We start from the raw sequence: 13,579 nt of genomic DNA, 5'->3' as shown, positions 1-13,579 counted from the left end.
AATAAAAACTTGTTTTTTGGTTAAAAGTGCTTGGTGGTTCTCTAATACATATGAGCACCTGAAAAAGAATTCAGATCCAAATCTACTCCATTAGGATACTGAAGTTTCCAAAGCCTACAGAGCTTCAGCTGACCGTAATTGCTGTGAAGGCCGAGAACCTACTGTGTGCTCAATCTTGCCATCTGCAGGTGCGTTACACAACTCCAGGGTTTTTTAAGTAGGGTCAAAAATTTACAGTATTTTTTTAAACTAATTACCTGTCACAAAATCCTTCTGCTTTATGTCATCCTTCAAAAATTCTCTGAATAATTTTGGTACAATCCCATCATAAATTTGCTCAACATTAGCTCTATCCACAAATCCGTTTTACATTCATATTACAAATACAGTCTTTAATGATCAAGTAAATATTTATTCTCATATTTAGCAAAATGATTTTCTTCCAAAATAACTCTCCAAAAGATACTGCTTATAGAACACAGCAATTATTCTAAGACTCCTTTACAAAATCACTGGTGGCCTGCAATGCAACAATCCACATAAAATACGAACTGAAAAGTATTCATAATCAGGACCTCAATCTCATCGCTACTCATGAACTCTACTACCACTCAAGATGCTCACTCACTCCACTGTCTCACCTCTTAGTGTCCACAACTGAAACACAGATGCATCATCTCCCACAATTAAGATTTCGGCTAGAGAACTGGCACAGTAAGCTATACCATTTCCAGACCTAACAGATTTACACTACAATTAAATATATTAAAATTTCTGCACATAAAAAACTCATATATACCTAATCAAAAGGCATCTTTACCCAGTCAGTAGGTTCATCTGTAGTTCTGATTATTTTAAATTAACAGATATTCCAAAAATCAAAATAAAGTACAAATATGCCATCTTCTAAAATTATCTAATTCTCAAGTTTTATTTCTCTCATTTAGAGTTATCAAACTTTACTTGCAAAACTGTATCCTTAATTAACCACAGGAAATTTCCAGTAAACTGAAATCACCATAAATTCAGTAGGTATAATGAGAAATCATCTAAGAGTAGAATATAGTCCTTAAAAAGAAATAAGCACTTATATATAGTTGCAGTTTAGCTTATTAGAGAATTGTATCCTTAAAAATACTATATAAATCATGTAAATTTGAATTGTATTTTCGATATACAAAAGAAATTTAATATTTAAAAAGAAAACCTGCTGAGTTCTTTTTTTAAAACTGAATAATCTTTAGCAATACAAAGGATCAACTCCTAAATTATTTTATATGTAGGAATCTGATACATTAAAACAGGTTGTCTATGTAGTATTACTCTAATTAAAAAAACAAAGAACAGCTAACCAAAGAAGAACAAGCTCAGCAGAGAAAATATGAAAAAAATTTTGAAGTAATGTTTCTAATTAGCAAGGGCTTTCATAAAGACATAAAAGCAAATTTTGCTTTCCTGATTAATTAGAACACCAACACAAAGAACTAGACTCTAACTGGCAGTTCTTCTAGAGAACTAGCATGGAACAGATGCAAGCAACAGTAGAATATGTGTTATTTTTTAAAAGGGCACTGAAAATCTTATGTCATAGATATATAGATAGGCGATGGTTCTCATGTTTAAACACTTTCAACAACTATAAAGGCTATGTAGCTGGTAGTATAGCAGAAATAGTTTGGCCAAAAAAATACTAAACTTTGCAAAGAGCTTTTTGTCCACTGAGCTGTAAGGTAAAATATTGACTGAAAAGACCTTTGAAAACATCTAGAATTGTTCCTCTTTCTATGAATGATTCCCTAATTATCAGAGACGTATTTCAATATTTGCTGTTAATTTTAATGGAAGAATTTCACAGTACACTCAAAGAATACCAATTTCTTCCTCCAAGATAAAAGGAGGCACAGATCATTAATGTAAAATTAATATGCCTAAATTAAATGAAAAGAGAAAAAGAAATTAAGGAAGAAATTTAGGACAGGACCCATAACAGCACCGCAATTAAAAAGATAAGGAAAGGAAATTCTCAGGAAAGACAAATAAATCCTCCAGCCTCCAAGATGAGAAACTTGCTCTTAGGGGAAAAAAAAGATTAACATTAAAGAATAGCAAATTGAGGTGATTTAAGAAGTAAATTCAAAATACGGCAGCAAAAACTTCTGAATGCCAAATTTTAAGTACACTGACTGATACGGTTTGGTTGTGTCCCCACCCAAATCTCATCGTGAATTGTAGTTCCCATAATCCCCACATGTCTAGGAGGGTCCCTGTGGGAGGTAACTGAATTGGGGGGTGGTTTCCCCCATCCTATTTTTGTGATAGTAAGTTCTCACTGAGATCTGATGGTTTTATAAGGGGATTCTCCCTTCACTCAGTTATTCTTCTCTTGCCTGCTGCCTTGTGACGGAGGACATGTTTGCTTCCCCTTCTGCCATGACTGTAAGTTTCTCGAGGCCTTCCCAACCATGTGAAACTGTGAGTCAATTAAACCTCTTTCCTTTATAAATTACACAGTCTCAGGTATTTCTTCATAGCAGCATGAGGACTAATACATACACCCATTAATCTCAAAACAATTCTCTCAAATTCTGATATACAGACCTTTAAAAAGCAGACATCATCAACATGGCATTCTAAATTTTCTGATATTTTCATTCTTTACTAGCCACTTTCATTCTGCTGTCTCAATGTCTAAGTAAAATAATTTCAGAATGAATAACACATAATAAAATGTAAGTATACTAAAGCACAAATACCTTCTCTTAAAAAACAATTTCTAAGATCCCATTTAAGAAGAACCTAGATTTCCCCAACTTGTGTTTTACCCTTCATTCTCTAGTACCAACCATGGGCAAGTTCTTCAGTTTTTTTTTCTTCTCCTCGGGTTCTTCATTTAAAGCAGGTGTTTTTTTTTTTTTTTTTTTTTTTTTTTTCCTAATTGCTTCAGTGATTATGTAAAACAAAATGAGACGAACGGCCAAAAATGGTCTGTATAACATTTTTGCAAAAAAGTATGACAGAAGTCACTAAATGTTGAGTGATCCTCAACTGTCCAATTTCCTTCTGAAACTTTACTGTACATTACGACTTTCTCTTGCCTTTTCTGTTTTTCCAAGTAATAATCTCTTCTTTTCTCTATTTACCCTAACCTTAAGAAACTCACAATTCAGATGAGAAAATATTTACTGGTTCTTCTGTAAAGATGTTCTAAAGATATAGCTATATCTTTTGGTTAAATGAAACTAATCCTGAAACTTTTTAAAAAATAAAAGCCCTACATTTTAAAATAAAATCTTTGCTAAAATACATGGTTGCTTTACCTTCCTAAATGGTGTTCTTTGGTAATGTTAATAGCAGTATTAAGGGCTAGACAGTTGAGTAAAAAAATTACTTCTAAATGTTCCGACAAATGCTATTTTTAGGTCATGTTTATAGACTATTCATACTTTTATGTGAATTTCTTAGTTATCGGGTACTCACTGTCATTTTTTAAAAAATGAATACACTACAATTTATCCATCCTCCTGTTAGACATTTAAATTTTTTCCAGTTTTTTGCTATTTCCTCACTGTTGTTTTTGATGTATTCCATATGCCTGATTCCACCAGCCAGTTTTCTGTTTTCTAGACTTTACTCCCACATTCATATCTTTATAATAGCTTTAATGATATATAATTTACATGCCATACAATTCATCCATTTAAATAAAATGTACAATAGTTTTTAGTATATTCAGAGTTGTGCAACCAATACCACAATCAATTTTAGAACATTATTAACACTATAAAAAGAAACCCTATATCCATTAGCACTCACTCCCATTTTCTCCCATTCCCCAATCCCAGCAGCAGGCAACCATTAGTCTGTCTTTTATGTCTACAGCATTGCCTATTCTGGATATTTCATATAAATGGAATCATACAGTATGTGGCCTTTATGACTGGCTTCTTTCAATAAATATAATGCTTCCAAGGCTCATCCATTTTGTAGCATATATCGGTATTTCACTTCTTTTTATTGCCAAATAATATTCCACTGAAGTATATAAGCAAGTTTTACGTATCCATTCATCAGCTGATGGATGTTTGGACTGTTTTCATTTTGGGACTACTATGACTAATGCTACTACGAACATTCTCACATTCATATTTCATCAATATAGAAAATCTACTAATTAGTTTATGGAAATGGCATGACATGGATCATAGGGAGCCTGGATATCCACAGGAGACAAAGCCAGATCTTTTGTAAGACCTGGGGTGACTCCTCGTTCCCTTAAAAGTCAGTCACTTCCTAGAATCCACTTATCTTCATCCTCTCTGCCACTACCCCTCAGTTCACATCTCATCTGGATCACCTCCACAGGCTAAACTTGCCTAACCCTCCAGTATTGCCCTCCTCTAGTCCATTCACCCCAGGGCAGGGCATTCATTCTAAAATGAATGAATTGGTTTGGCACCGGGGCTCATGCCTATAACCCCAGCATTTTGGGAGGCTGAGGCAGGCAGATCACTTGAGGCCAGGAGTTCAAGACCAGCCTGAGTAAATGGCGAAACCCCATCTCTACCAAAAATATAAAAAATAGCTGGGTGTGGTGGTGTGTACCTGTAATCCCAGCTACTAGGTAGCTGAGGTATGAGAATCGCTTGAATACGGGAGGCGGAGGCTGCAGTGAACCGAGGTCGTGCCACTGCACTCCAGCCTGGGCAAAAGAGTGAAACTCCGTCTCAAAAAAAAAAAAAAAAAAAAAATCATCATTTCATTTCCCTGTATCAATCCGTCAATGGTCCCCATAGTACTCAAGATTAAAGTAAAATGGCTTCCCAAGCAAAAGGCCCTTGGATGATCTCACCTCACCAATCTCCATAATCCTGACTTCTCGCTATTTCTGCTGCACGTATGAGGAACAACTGGAGTTCATTATTCCAAAGGCCTTGCTCCCTCTTCTCACCACCGAACCTTTGTACATGATGCCCTCTCTGCCTGGAATTACCCCAGTAGATGCTTCCCCTTATGATGGAACTGTTTATATCCTACCTTTTTTTCAATATGCCATCACCTCCACAATGACATACACTCCAAGTGGGCGAAATGTCTTTTCTCATTGCCAGTGGATCTAGTACAATCAATGGCATAGAGTGGATTTTCAACATTATTTGTGGCTCTCGTGAGGAAATACTATGCTTGTTAGTATACCTGAATAATTCCTGAGTAAGAAGGACTTTCCTAGGCTCTGGGGTTGATAAAAAGCTGGTAAGGAAATATAAAACACAAACCTTAACCTTGGCTTACCCCTCTACAACACACGCAAGCAACCCTCCACTGTCAGGTCACATGGTTCATGATGGGACTAATATCCCCACTTCCTCACAGCCTCTAGAGTGACCAGGACTAGCCAAAATGCTTGCCTTAATCTCAGCCCCCTGGCAAGACTGGCTCAGGAATGGGCAGGCAATCCAACCTGGACCAGGGAGAGTCATTCCTATAATTTTTTTTTAGAGCTATCAGGAAAGATCCTTTTGAGAGGGGATTATTGGCTGTTAAAATGACATAAGGCAGAACTGCTAATGACCTTCTCTGCCATGACATAAGGTCCTAATTGAAAAAAAGCCAACACAAGAAAGTACAGAAAAAGAGAAGGTCCTGATGACATCATTTAATTCCTTCCATCCAGACTTGCCCTGAGCCAGTTGTAGCTTTGGACTTCCCACTTACAAGAGGTGATAAGTTCCAGGTTTGCTTATACTGGTTTGAGTTGCATTTCTACACTTGCAGCCAAGGAGTCCATAACTACACACATCAAGAACCTATCTTCTTGTGTTAGTCTACCTTAGGCATTAAGCGACTATACCTATCTTTCAAGCATCTGCCATTCTGCATCGCCATTTACATAGTTTAAAGCTCAAAGCATATGCCCTATTCTTAGGGATACCTTAGTGGAAGCCATAAACCCCTGCCTCAGAGCTGAGTTTCTACCATTTCCTTTGGTGGGTAAAACAATGAAGGTAGGCTGCCAGAGCCAGGGTAGAATCCTAAGACCCCGGGAAACTGGGACATCTGAAGCTTTCAACCTATAATGGGGAAAATGATAAAAGCTAGCATAGAATTAGACCAACTGAGGGATGATCACGATTCTGTGGGAGTTAATGCTGCTTGCTTTCATCCTTAGAGACATACGGTAAATCAAAATTCATCTGCTTTCTCAGAAATCAATTTTCTGAAATTGAAGGGTCAGATTTGGTTGCATAGAATTCTTCCAAATTTCATGTAAGATATAGAAATACTGACCCACACACAATACACCAACTACTTCCCTTGGGTGGAGTAAATAAGGTAGAACCAGTTTTTCTGAATAAAGTGTTCATGAAATGTTACAAAATTGAGTGTTAATCTAAGCTAGATTTCTTGGTAACAGGAGAAGATATTGAAATTGAGACATCATCTGTGTACTCAGTGACTGGTATAGTACAGTAGAAAGAATGATATGACCAAGAATAATCAGAAAATTGGAGTCGAGCATAGGATCGACACCAAGCAGCCCTGGGGCTTTTTCCTACTAGTTAGTTATGCCTCACAGAAATCCACTCTACCCCTTACTTCCAGGCTCTTTTTCCAAAAGAATGACTTTGCATAACACCGTTGAGGGCTTCCCACTCATACGGGATCTTAAGAATGGGAGGCCAGTATGAGCTCTGTGGAGAGCATGCCACATGAGAAAATGGGCATCTGCAGGGGAAGGCAGAGGGCTGGGAAGATAAGATGTACACATCTGCATCCTGGCTACGGAAGCTTCTAATGCGAACTAAGCACTGGGAACCATCATTAAAATTTAGGGGAAGAAAAGCAGGGCATGGTGGTTCATGTCTGTAATCCCAGCACTTTGGGAGGCCAAGGTGGGTGGATCACTTGAAGTCAGGAGTTCGAGAACAGCTTAGCCAACATGGTGAAATCCCGTCTCTACTAAAAATACAAAAATCAGCCAGCTGTGGTGGCACACACCTGTAGTCCCAGTTATTCGGGAGGCTAAGGCAGGAGAATCAACCTTGAACATGGGAGGCAGAGGCTATAGTGAGCTAAGATAGTGCCACTACATTCCAGCCTGGGTGACAGAGCAAGACCCTGTCTCAAAAATAAAAATAAAAATAAAAAAAGGAAAAAATACATTAGAAATTCCAGGTATGAAAAACTCTGTAGTTGCATTAACTTAAATCTCTCTTCCACTTAGGAAGCATTAGCAGCTAGTGATACAGAAATGATTATGCTGTGGCCTCTCGTAGATCAAGGGAAAAGGTGAATTAAGTGCATGCAAGTGGCTAGGGAGCATTCCCAGAAAAGCCTCTAAACTAGGAAACTCATCACCCCCCACTTCTGTTTTCTTGGATAGTAGCAGCAAAAGTAACGACACTCAACAGAATCAGAGGATTCCAGGAAGAGAAACGTAGCTTTCTCTTCCACGTATCCTGCCTGAACACCCGGCAGCAGTCCATGGCCAAGGGTCAATGCTCAAGAGCTGCTCACAGTACCAGTTTTGAAAACACACTAAGCTTTAGAATTTCTGATCTTTATACCTGCAAAATGGAGATTCTACAACAAAGCCACTATTAATCAGAATACTCATGAGATGACAAGTTATGTTACCCCACTATCATCACCAAATGTGGTTCATTATTATTTATTATTCAAAGCCCTCCTGAAATTGTATGATCATAATTTCCTATTTTAGCAAAATATAACATTCAAAATATAATTTTATCTTTCTCAATGACTTAAGATCTTACAGTCCTTAGGAATATCATTCTGAATATCTGATGTCAACACAAAATAATGAAACCTAAGGGGTGAGAGATAAGACTGAATGTCTACTAACCCCAACAAATTAGTGTGTACATATATATGCTGATTTCTAACTTCCTTTCATGAGATTCAATTTAACAGCAATATAAGAGATTAAAATGCTATTTATTTGAGCATCTCAATATGGGGTTCACGTTAATCCAAGTTCATTATATCCAACTAGATGTATTCAGATGGATTATAAAGATTAATAAAGATATATGATCATGCACATATCAAGGACTACAAAAACACTTGCCAATAAAAAGACTGTGCAGGCAACAGGATAGCCTATTATGAGTCCCGTCTTTTCTACTAATTAATTACAAGAAATCAGCCAGGCCATAAGGCCACGCACAGTGGCTCATGCCTTTAATCCGAGCACTTTGGGAGGCTGAGACGGGTGGATTACTGGAGGTCAGGAGTTCAAGACCCGCCTGGTCAACAAGGTGAAACCCTGTCTCTACTAAAAATGCAAAAAAATTAGCCAGGCATTGTGGGGCATGCTTGTAATCCCAGCTACTCCAGAGGCTGAGGCAGGAGAATCGCTTGAACCTGGAGGCAGAGGTTGCAGTGAGCCGAGATCGCACCATTGCACTCCAGCCTAGGTAAAAAGAGCGAAACTCTGCCTTAAAAAAAAAACCAAAAAGCAGCCAGGCTACTGGACTTGTTTCTTCCCAATCATAAAATTTTCCTGTCAAAAATTCCATGATTCGTTCAATATTGCTAATAAAAGTGTCAGCTGGATACTACTAGGGTTGGTGAAATATTAAACCCAAGTGACAGGACCCACATCTGATGTGCAATGACTCTCCAGAGTGACCTCAGTGTCCCCATTTTCTAAAATACTCATGTACTCACAGTGTGTGTGCATGTGCGCATACATATGAATGTCTGTTCACAAAAACTGAATTTTCATTTTAGTAAACATCCAGAAGGCCACCCACAAGCAGGGCTAAACACTGAGAATAAAATGCAGTACAGACAGAGCTTGGCCCCAGGCCTCTGGTTCATGCTGACTCAACTCAGGATCTACTAGTTTATCCTCTAGTGAACACATTCTGTAATTCAGTGCCAACACTGGTATCTTCCTTGGTTTATCCACGAAATTGAAGAGAGGCTTCCAATAGATATTCTAGGCAAAAAATAGAAAACTAATGGGGAATTTAAACTTTGCCATCGATAGGTGAGACTAGTTGTTCTTAGGGACACTAGTTAAACTGTATCATTTTTTTTCCTTCACTCTCAAAGTGGAGATGTGTATTCGTAATGCCAAAATGATGCATTTAAAATGGTCACTGATGAGTTTTTAAGTTAAGTGCACGGTCACAACAGAGTTCTAGAAGCAATCTTTCAGACTGCTTTCAGTATTGAGTCCAGGCAACAAATACAATTTGCACAAGGTCTCACAACTACCACCTGGGAACAAGTGGGTGAACTACCGACTCACTGACTCTTATGCATGTTTGGTTCACTTACACCTTTTTCTGATGCAAGATGCAAAGATCAAAGAGCCCAGCCTTAACTTTTATTTGCTATAGTAACTGGTAGAATAATCAGTAAAGAGGTATTAAAAGTCTTCATGTTGTCTACCTACCATTATACAGTATTTTCTGATATGTCAAAATAATACAAGATGAGTATCCCTTACCCAAAATGCTAGAGACCAGAAGTGTTTCAGATTTCTGATTTTTTTCAGATTTTGGAATATTTGCATTGCACTTGCCAGTTGGCATTCCAAATCCAACAATCTGAAATCCTGTATGTTCCAGTGAGCACTTCCTTTTGAGTGTCATGTTGGTGCTCAAAAATTTTGGATTTTGGAGGATTTCAGATAGGGTATGCTCAATCTACATTTATTTGTCTAATTGAATGATTTTTCATTCCCTTTTCTCCAGGTTTACAATAATATATTTAGCAATAACAATGTTCAGAAGTATTCCTCTTGAATAAATAAGCAACATTCCCCTCCATGTTGGGAACAGCCTTCTCTCCTCCTTACTAAATAACTGCCAAGAATGACAACACCCCTTGACAACAGCTAGGTGCACTAGAAATGGAATGAGAGAGGCTGAAGAACACAAATGATCATCTGCTGGGGTCTACAGGAAACATGATTCACCACTTTTATAACTCTTTTTATATTCTCATCCTCAGAATCTCTGGATGGTGCTTTCAAGTGAGAATTTATGTGAAGCCCTCCTTGGATGCAAATTTGAAAAATAAACGTCCTCCTCTTTCTCTTTCACTCCTATTCTCTCTCTAAAAGGAGGCCTGACAGGGTGAAAGTAGATGGAGGCAAGGAAGTAGTCACAAAGAAAACATGTATTAAAAGAAAATTAGTAGAAATACTCAGTGATTTTCAAGAGAGCAATGTCCCAGAAAATAAATTTTGTAGTTGTTGATCCTCACTTTCTGAAGGTCTTTAGCTCTCATGATACTCATTTGTTCCTAGAAAGCTGGAAAGGGAGGACTATTAATAGGGAGGGACCTTAACCCTCTCAGCCACCTTCTCGCATCCCCCTTTGTTACCAAACTGCTATCAGATAACTTCAGATAATCTGTGGCTAACTTAATGATCATCCGTTCTTAAGGGATGGTATATACATATGAGGGAGAACATAAGTGCATGCGTGCATGTGTGTGTGTGTGTCTGTGTGTGTGGTGAGTGTGGAACACAATGTATATTACTGAAGGGGATTTCAACATATCATGAGATTGTTAGGAAAGAAGCCTTGCCTCTACCCTCTGGCAGCATAAATGAAGACTTTTAAGGCACAATATGGAGAGAGGGGAGAGGGGAGAGGGGAGAGGGGAGAGGGGAGAGGGAGAGAGAATTATCTCAACACAATAAAACCACATACTAGAAAAAGAACAGATGGCCTGGGGAGCAGGGAAGTAGAATCTATACAGGGAGAAAAGATTAGACTCAAGTTTGTATCAAGAATAAAGGACCCTCAAGGTAGGCTTTACATTATATGCTCAATAAAACCAGACCTGCTCTACACTTTCCATCTGATGTAGCTACAAATGACTACCTATAAAAAGGACACGGTCTTATAATATCCTTATATTCATGATAGCTTTTGAGAGCCTCATGCTTAACCGTATTTTATACTTATTCAACTAGAGGTATTCTTCAAATAGAAAATATACCAGATACAATTTATTAGGTTCTAGTAAGAAAATTAAAAATCAACAAGAATTTACTTAGACTCCTGTATATATCCAAGTGTTATGAGTTCCTATCATCTGGCAGATAAATTTACTGTCTAGCTGAACAAGGTTTAGAACACAGCATTCACCATTAAATGCCCACATACTTCGGCTGAGATTATAACCAAGAGTCATTTTCCTACCTTTTAGCACTTGAGTCCCATTAACCAAGATTCCCCTTATTTCTGTGTTTCATTTCTAACTACTCCTGTTGTGATGATCTAAAATAGATGGCAGGTTGTAGCCTTCATAGCAAGGTACGCACATGGCCAAGAACACTGAGAGACAGACAGCCACGGGCACAGTGCCCACTGCCCTTCCTGCACTGTATGCCTACTACATTATTGTACATTTGTTGATACACTGCTTTGTAATCCCATTCATGTAACTTAATGTTTGTCATTTCTCTTACTACACTGTAAGATGTGGGTAGGACTATATATATTGCTTCTGTATACTTAAAACATGCCTACTTTACTGCATGCACTATCATTGCTCAGAAATGAGTATAGACTAAATTGAAAAATGCTAGCGGTTGGATGGGGAATGAAAAACAAATCAGGGCTTTCATGTAATCAAGAAGTTCCATTTGTATCACTAGAGGAGGCTCTATGTCATACCAGAAAGAGATTTTTGGAAATATATAGTTTCAGGTTCAAATTCCAGAATTTGCATAAATACTTGCTGTTCATTTGAACTGGAGTTACTACGGGGAAATGACTCTTGGATTCCACAGCATTCTGCTGCATTATAATGGTCTGGCCATGCCATCATTCCACAAAATGGTTTAGCAATTTGCTACAATATTTTTTTTTGAAGGAGAGTAATCTGTCCACATACGAAAGATTTTAGAAAAACATTTTCATTATTTAAGATGATTAATAAAAACTGTAAGTATCCAGTATAGGCTAATAGAGTTCTTTATAACTTAAAATAACCTACACATTTTTAAAAGACAATTTGCCTCCACATTTTTTCAAGATAAAAATTTAAACATATATTTTGCCACGATTTTATATGTAATGGCTACATTTAAAAAGGATCAGAGAATAAGAAAAGACTGATAAGAATATATTGGCAAGTGACTGTATATTATATTTACAGTCAGTTTTCAATCCAATTGATATATCTCAGTGGTTCTCAACCAGAGGTGATCTGACCCCTAAGGCACATTTGGCAATATGTGGAGACCTAACAATATGACTTAATTCATCTCTCTGAACCTTACTGTTCTCAGCTACAAAATGGGGTAAGTTCTCTCTCCCAAGCTAGTAGTAAGAATTTGATGAAATAAAATGCATATTATGACTAGCAGAATGTAGGTATGCAAGAAAAGTTTCCTTCTTAAATGTGCACCTCTTTATATTCTAATGTATAAAAAATATTTCCAGGCTGGGTACAGTGGCTTATGCTTGTAATCTCAGTGCTTTGGGAGGCTGAGGTGGGAGGATCACTTGAGCCCAGGAGTTCAAGGTCAGCCTGGGCAACATAACAAGACCTCTCTCTACAAAAAAATAAAAAAATTAGCTGGGCATATTGGTACAACCCTGTAGTCGTAGATACAACAGACTTGAGGGAGGAGGATCACCTCTGCTCAGGAGTTCAAGGTTGCAGTGATGGTGCCACTGCACTCCAGTCTGGTGACAGAGCAAGAAAAAGGAAAAGGAAAAGGAAAAATATATATATATATATATATATATTTCCATCTCTGTTTTAAAAAGATGTGGTCAAACCCTTGCTAGAAAGCAAATGAAACAAACTTTTCAAGAGACTTAACTGTGAGTTACAATATAAATACTCAAAGTTAAAATTTTAAAGGTGAATTTAACCAGTGATTTAAGAAACAGCATGAATTGCTCAAACACTAAAAACATATTTCACAGTATTAATTAAATTATAACTTTATTATATATGCTTAGAAACTGCTTTAAAAGACAAGAGAAAAAGAAAACAGCAGTTGTGAATAAAGTAAATTCTAGGTGGTAAGCAATTAAAATCTCTTTTTGTGTTCATGGTAAATACTGTTAATTATATCACAGATACTCATAAGCAACCAAAAACCCTGTGTACTGATTATAAAGAGCAGCTATAATTTCCCCTATATATATTTAAAACAAAACAAAACCTGGGGAAATCTGAGAGAAAGGATGGACTATTTTTTTTAAACATTTTATAAAATATAAAGGCCATGTCTGTTAAGGTATGATAATCTGACATATAGTGAAAATGAAACAAAAACCGTCCAATATAAATTAAGGGTTTGTTGGCTAGGTGTGGTGGCTCATGCTTGTAAACCCAGCAGTTAGCGAGGCAGAGGTGGGCAGATCACTTGAGACCAGGAGTTAGAGACCAGCCTGGCCAACATGGTGAAATCCTGTCTCTACAAAAAAATACAAAAATTAGCTGGATGTCATGGTGTACACCTGTAATCTCAGCTAATGAGGACACTGAGGCAGGAGGATCAATCTAGTTTGGGAGGTCAAGGCTGCAGTGAGCTGTGATTGTACCACTGCACTCCAGCCTGGGTGAAAGA

At 37.5% G+C, this 13,579-nt stretch overlaps 1 protein-coding gene across 12 annotated transcripts in view; it reads right to left on the bottom strand.

Annotated features, from left to right (window-relative positions):
* The window catches only part of NCOA2 (nuclear receptor coactivator 2), a 297,264-nt gene that overhangs the window by 163,590 nt on the left and 120,095 nt on the right, over positions 1–13,579 (bottom strand). The gene's annotated exons all lie outside the window — the stretch shown is intronic.

This window comes from Macaca thibetana, chromosome 8 (genome assembly GCF_024542745.1).
Source record: "Macaca thibetana thibetana isolate TM-01 chromosome 8, ASM2454274v1, whole genome shotgun sequence".
Taxonomy (NCBI): domain Eukaryota; kingdom Metazoa; phylum Chordata; class Mammalia; order Primates; family Cercopithecidae; genus Macaca; species Macaca thibetana.
This window is presented reverse-complemented; position numbering and strand designations above follow the sequence as displayed.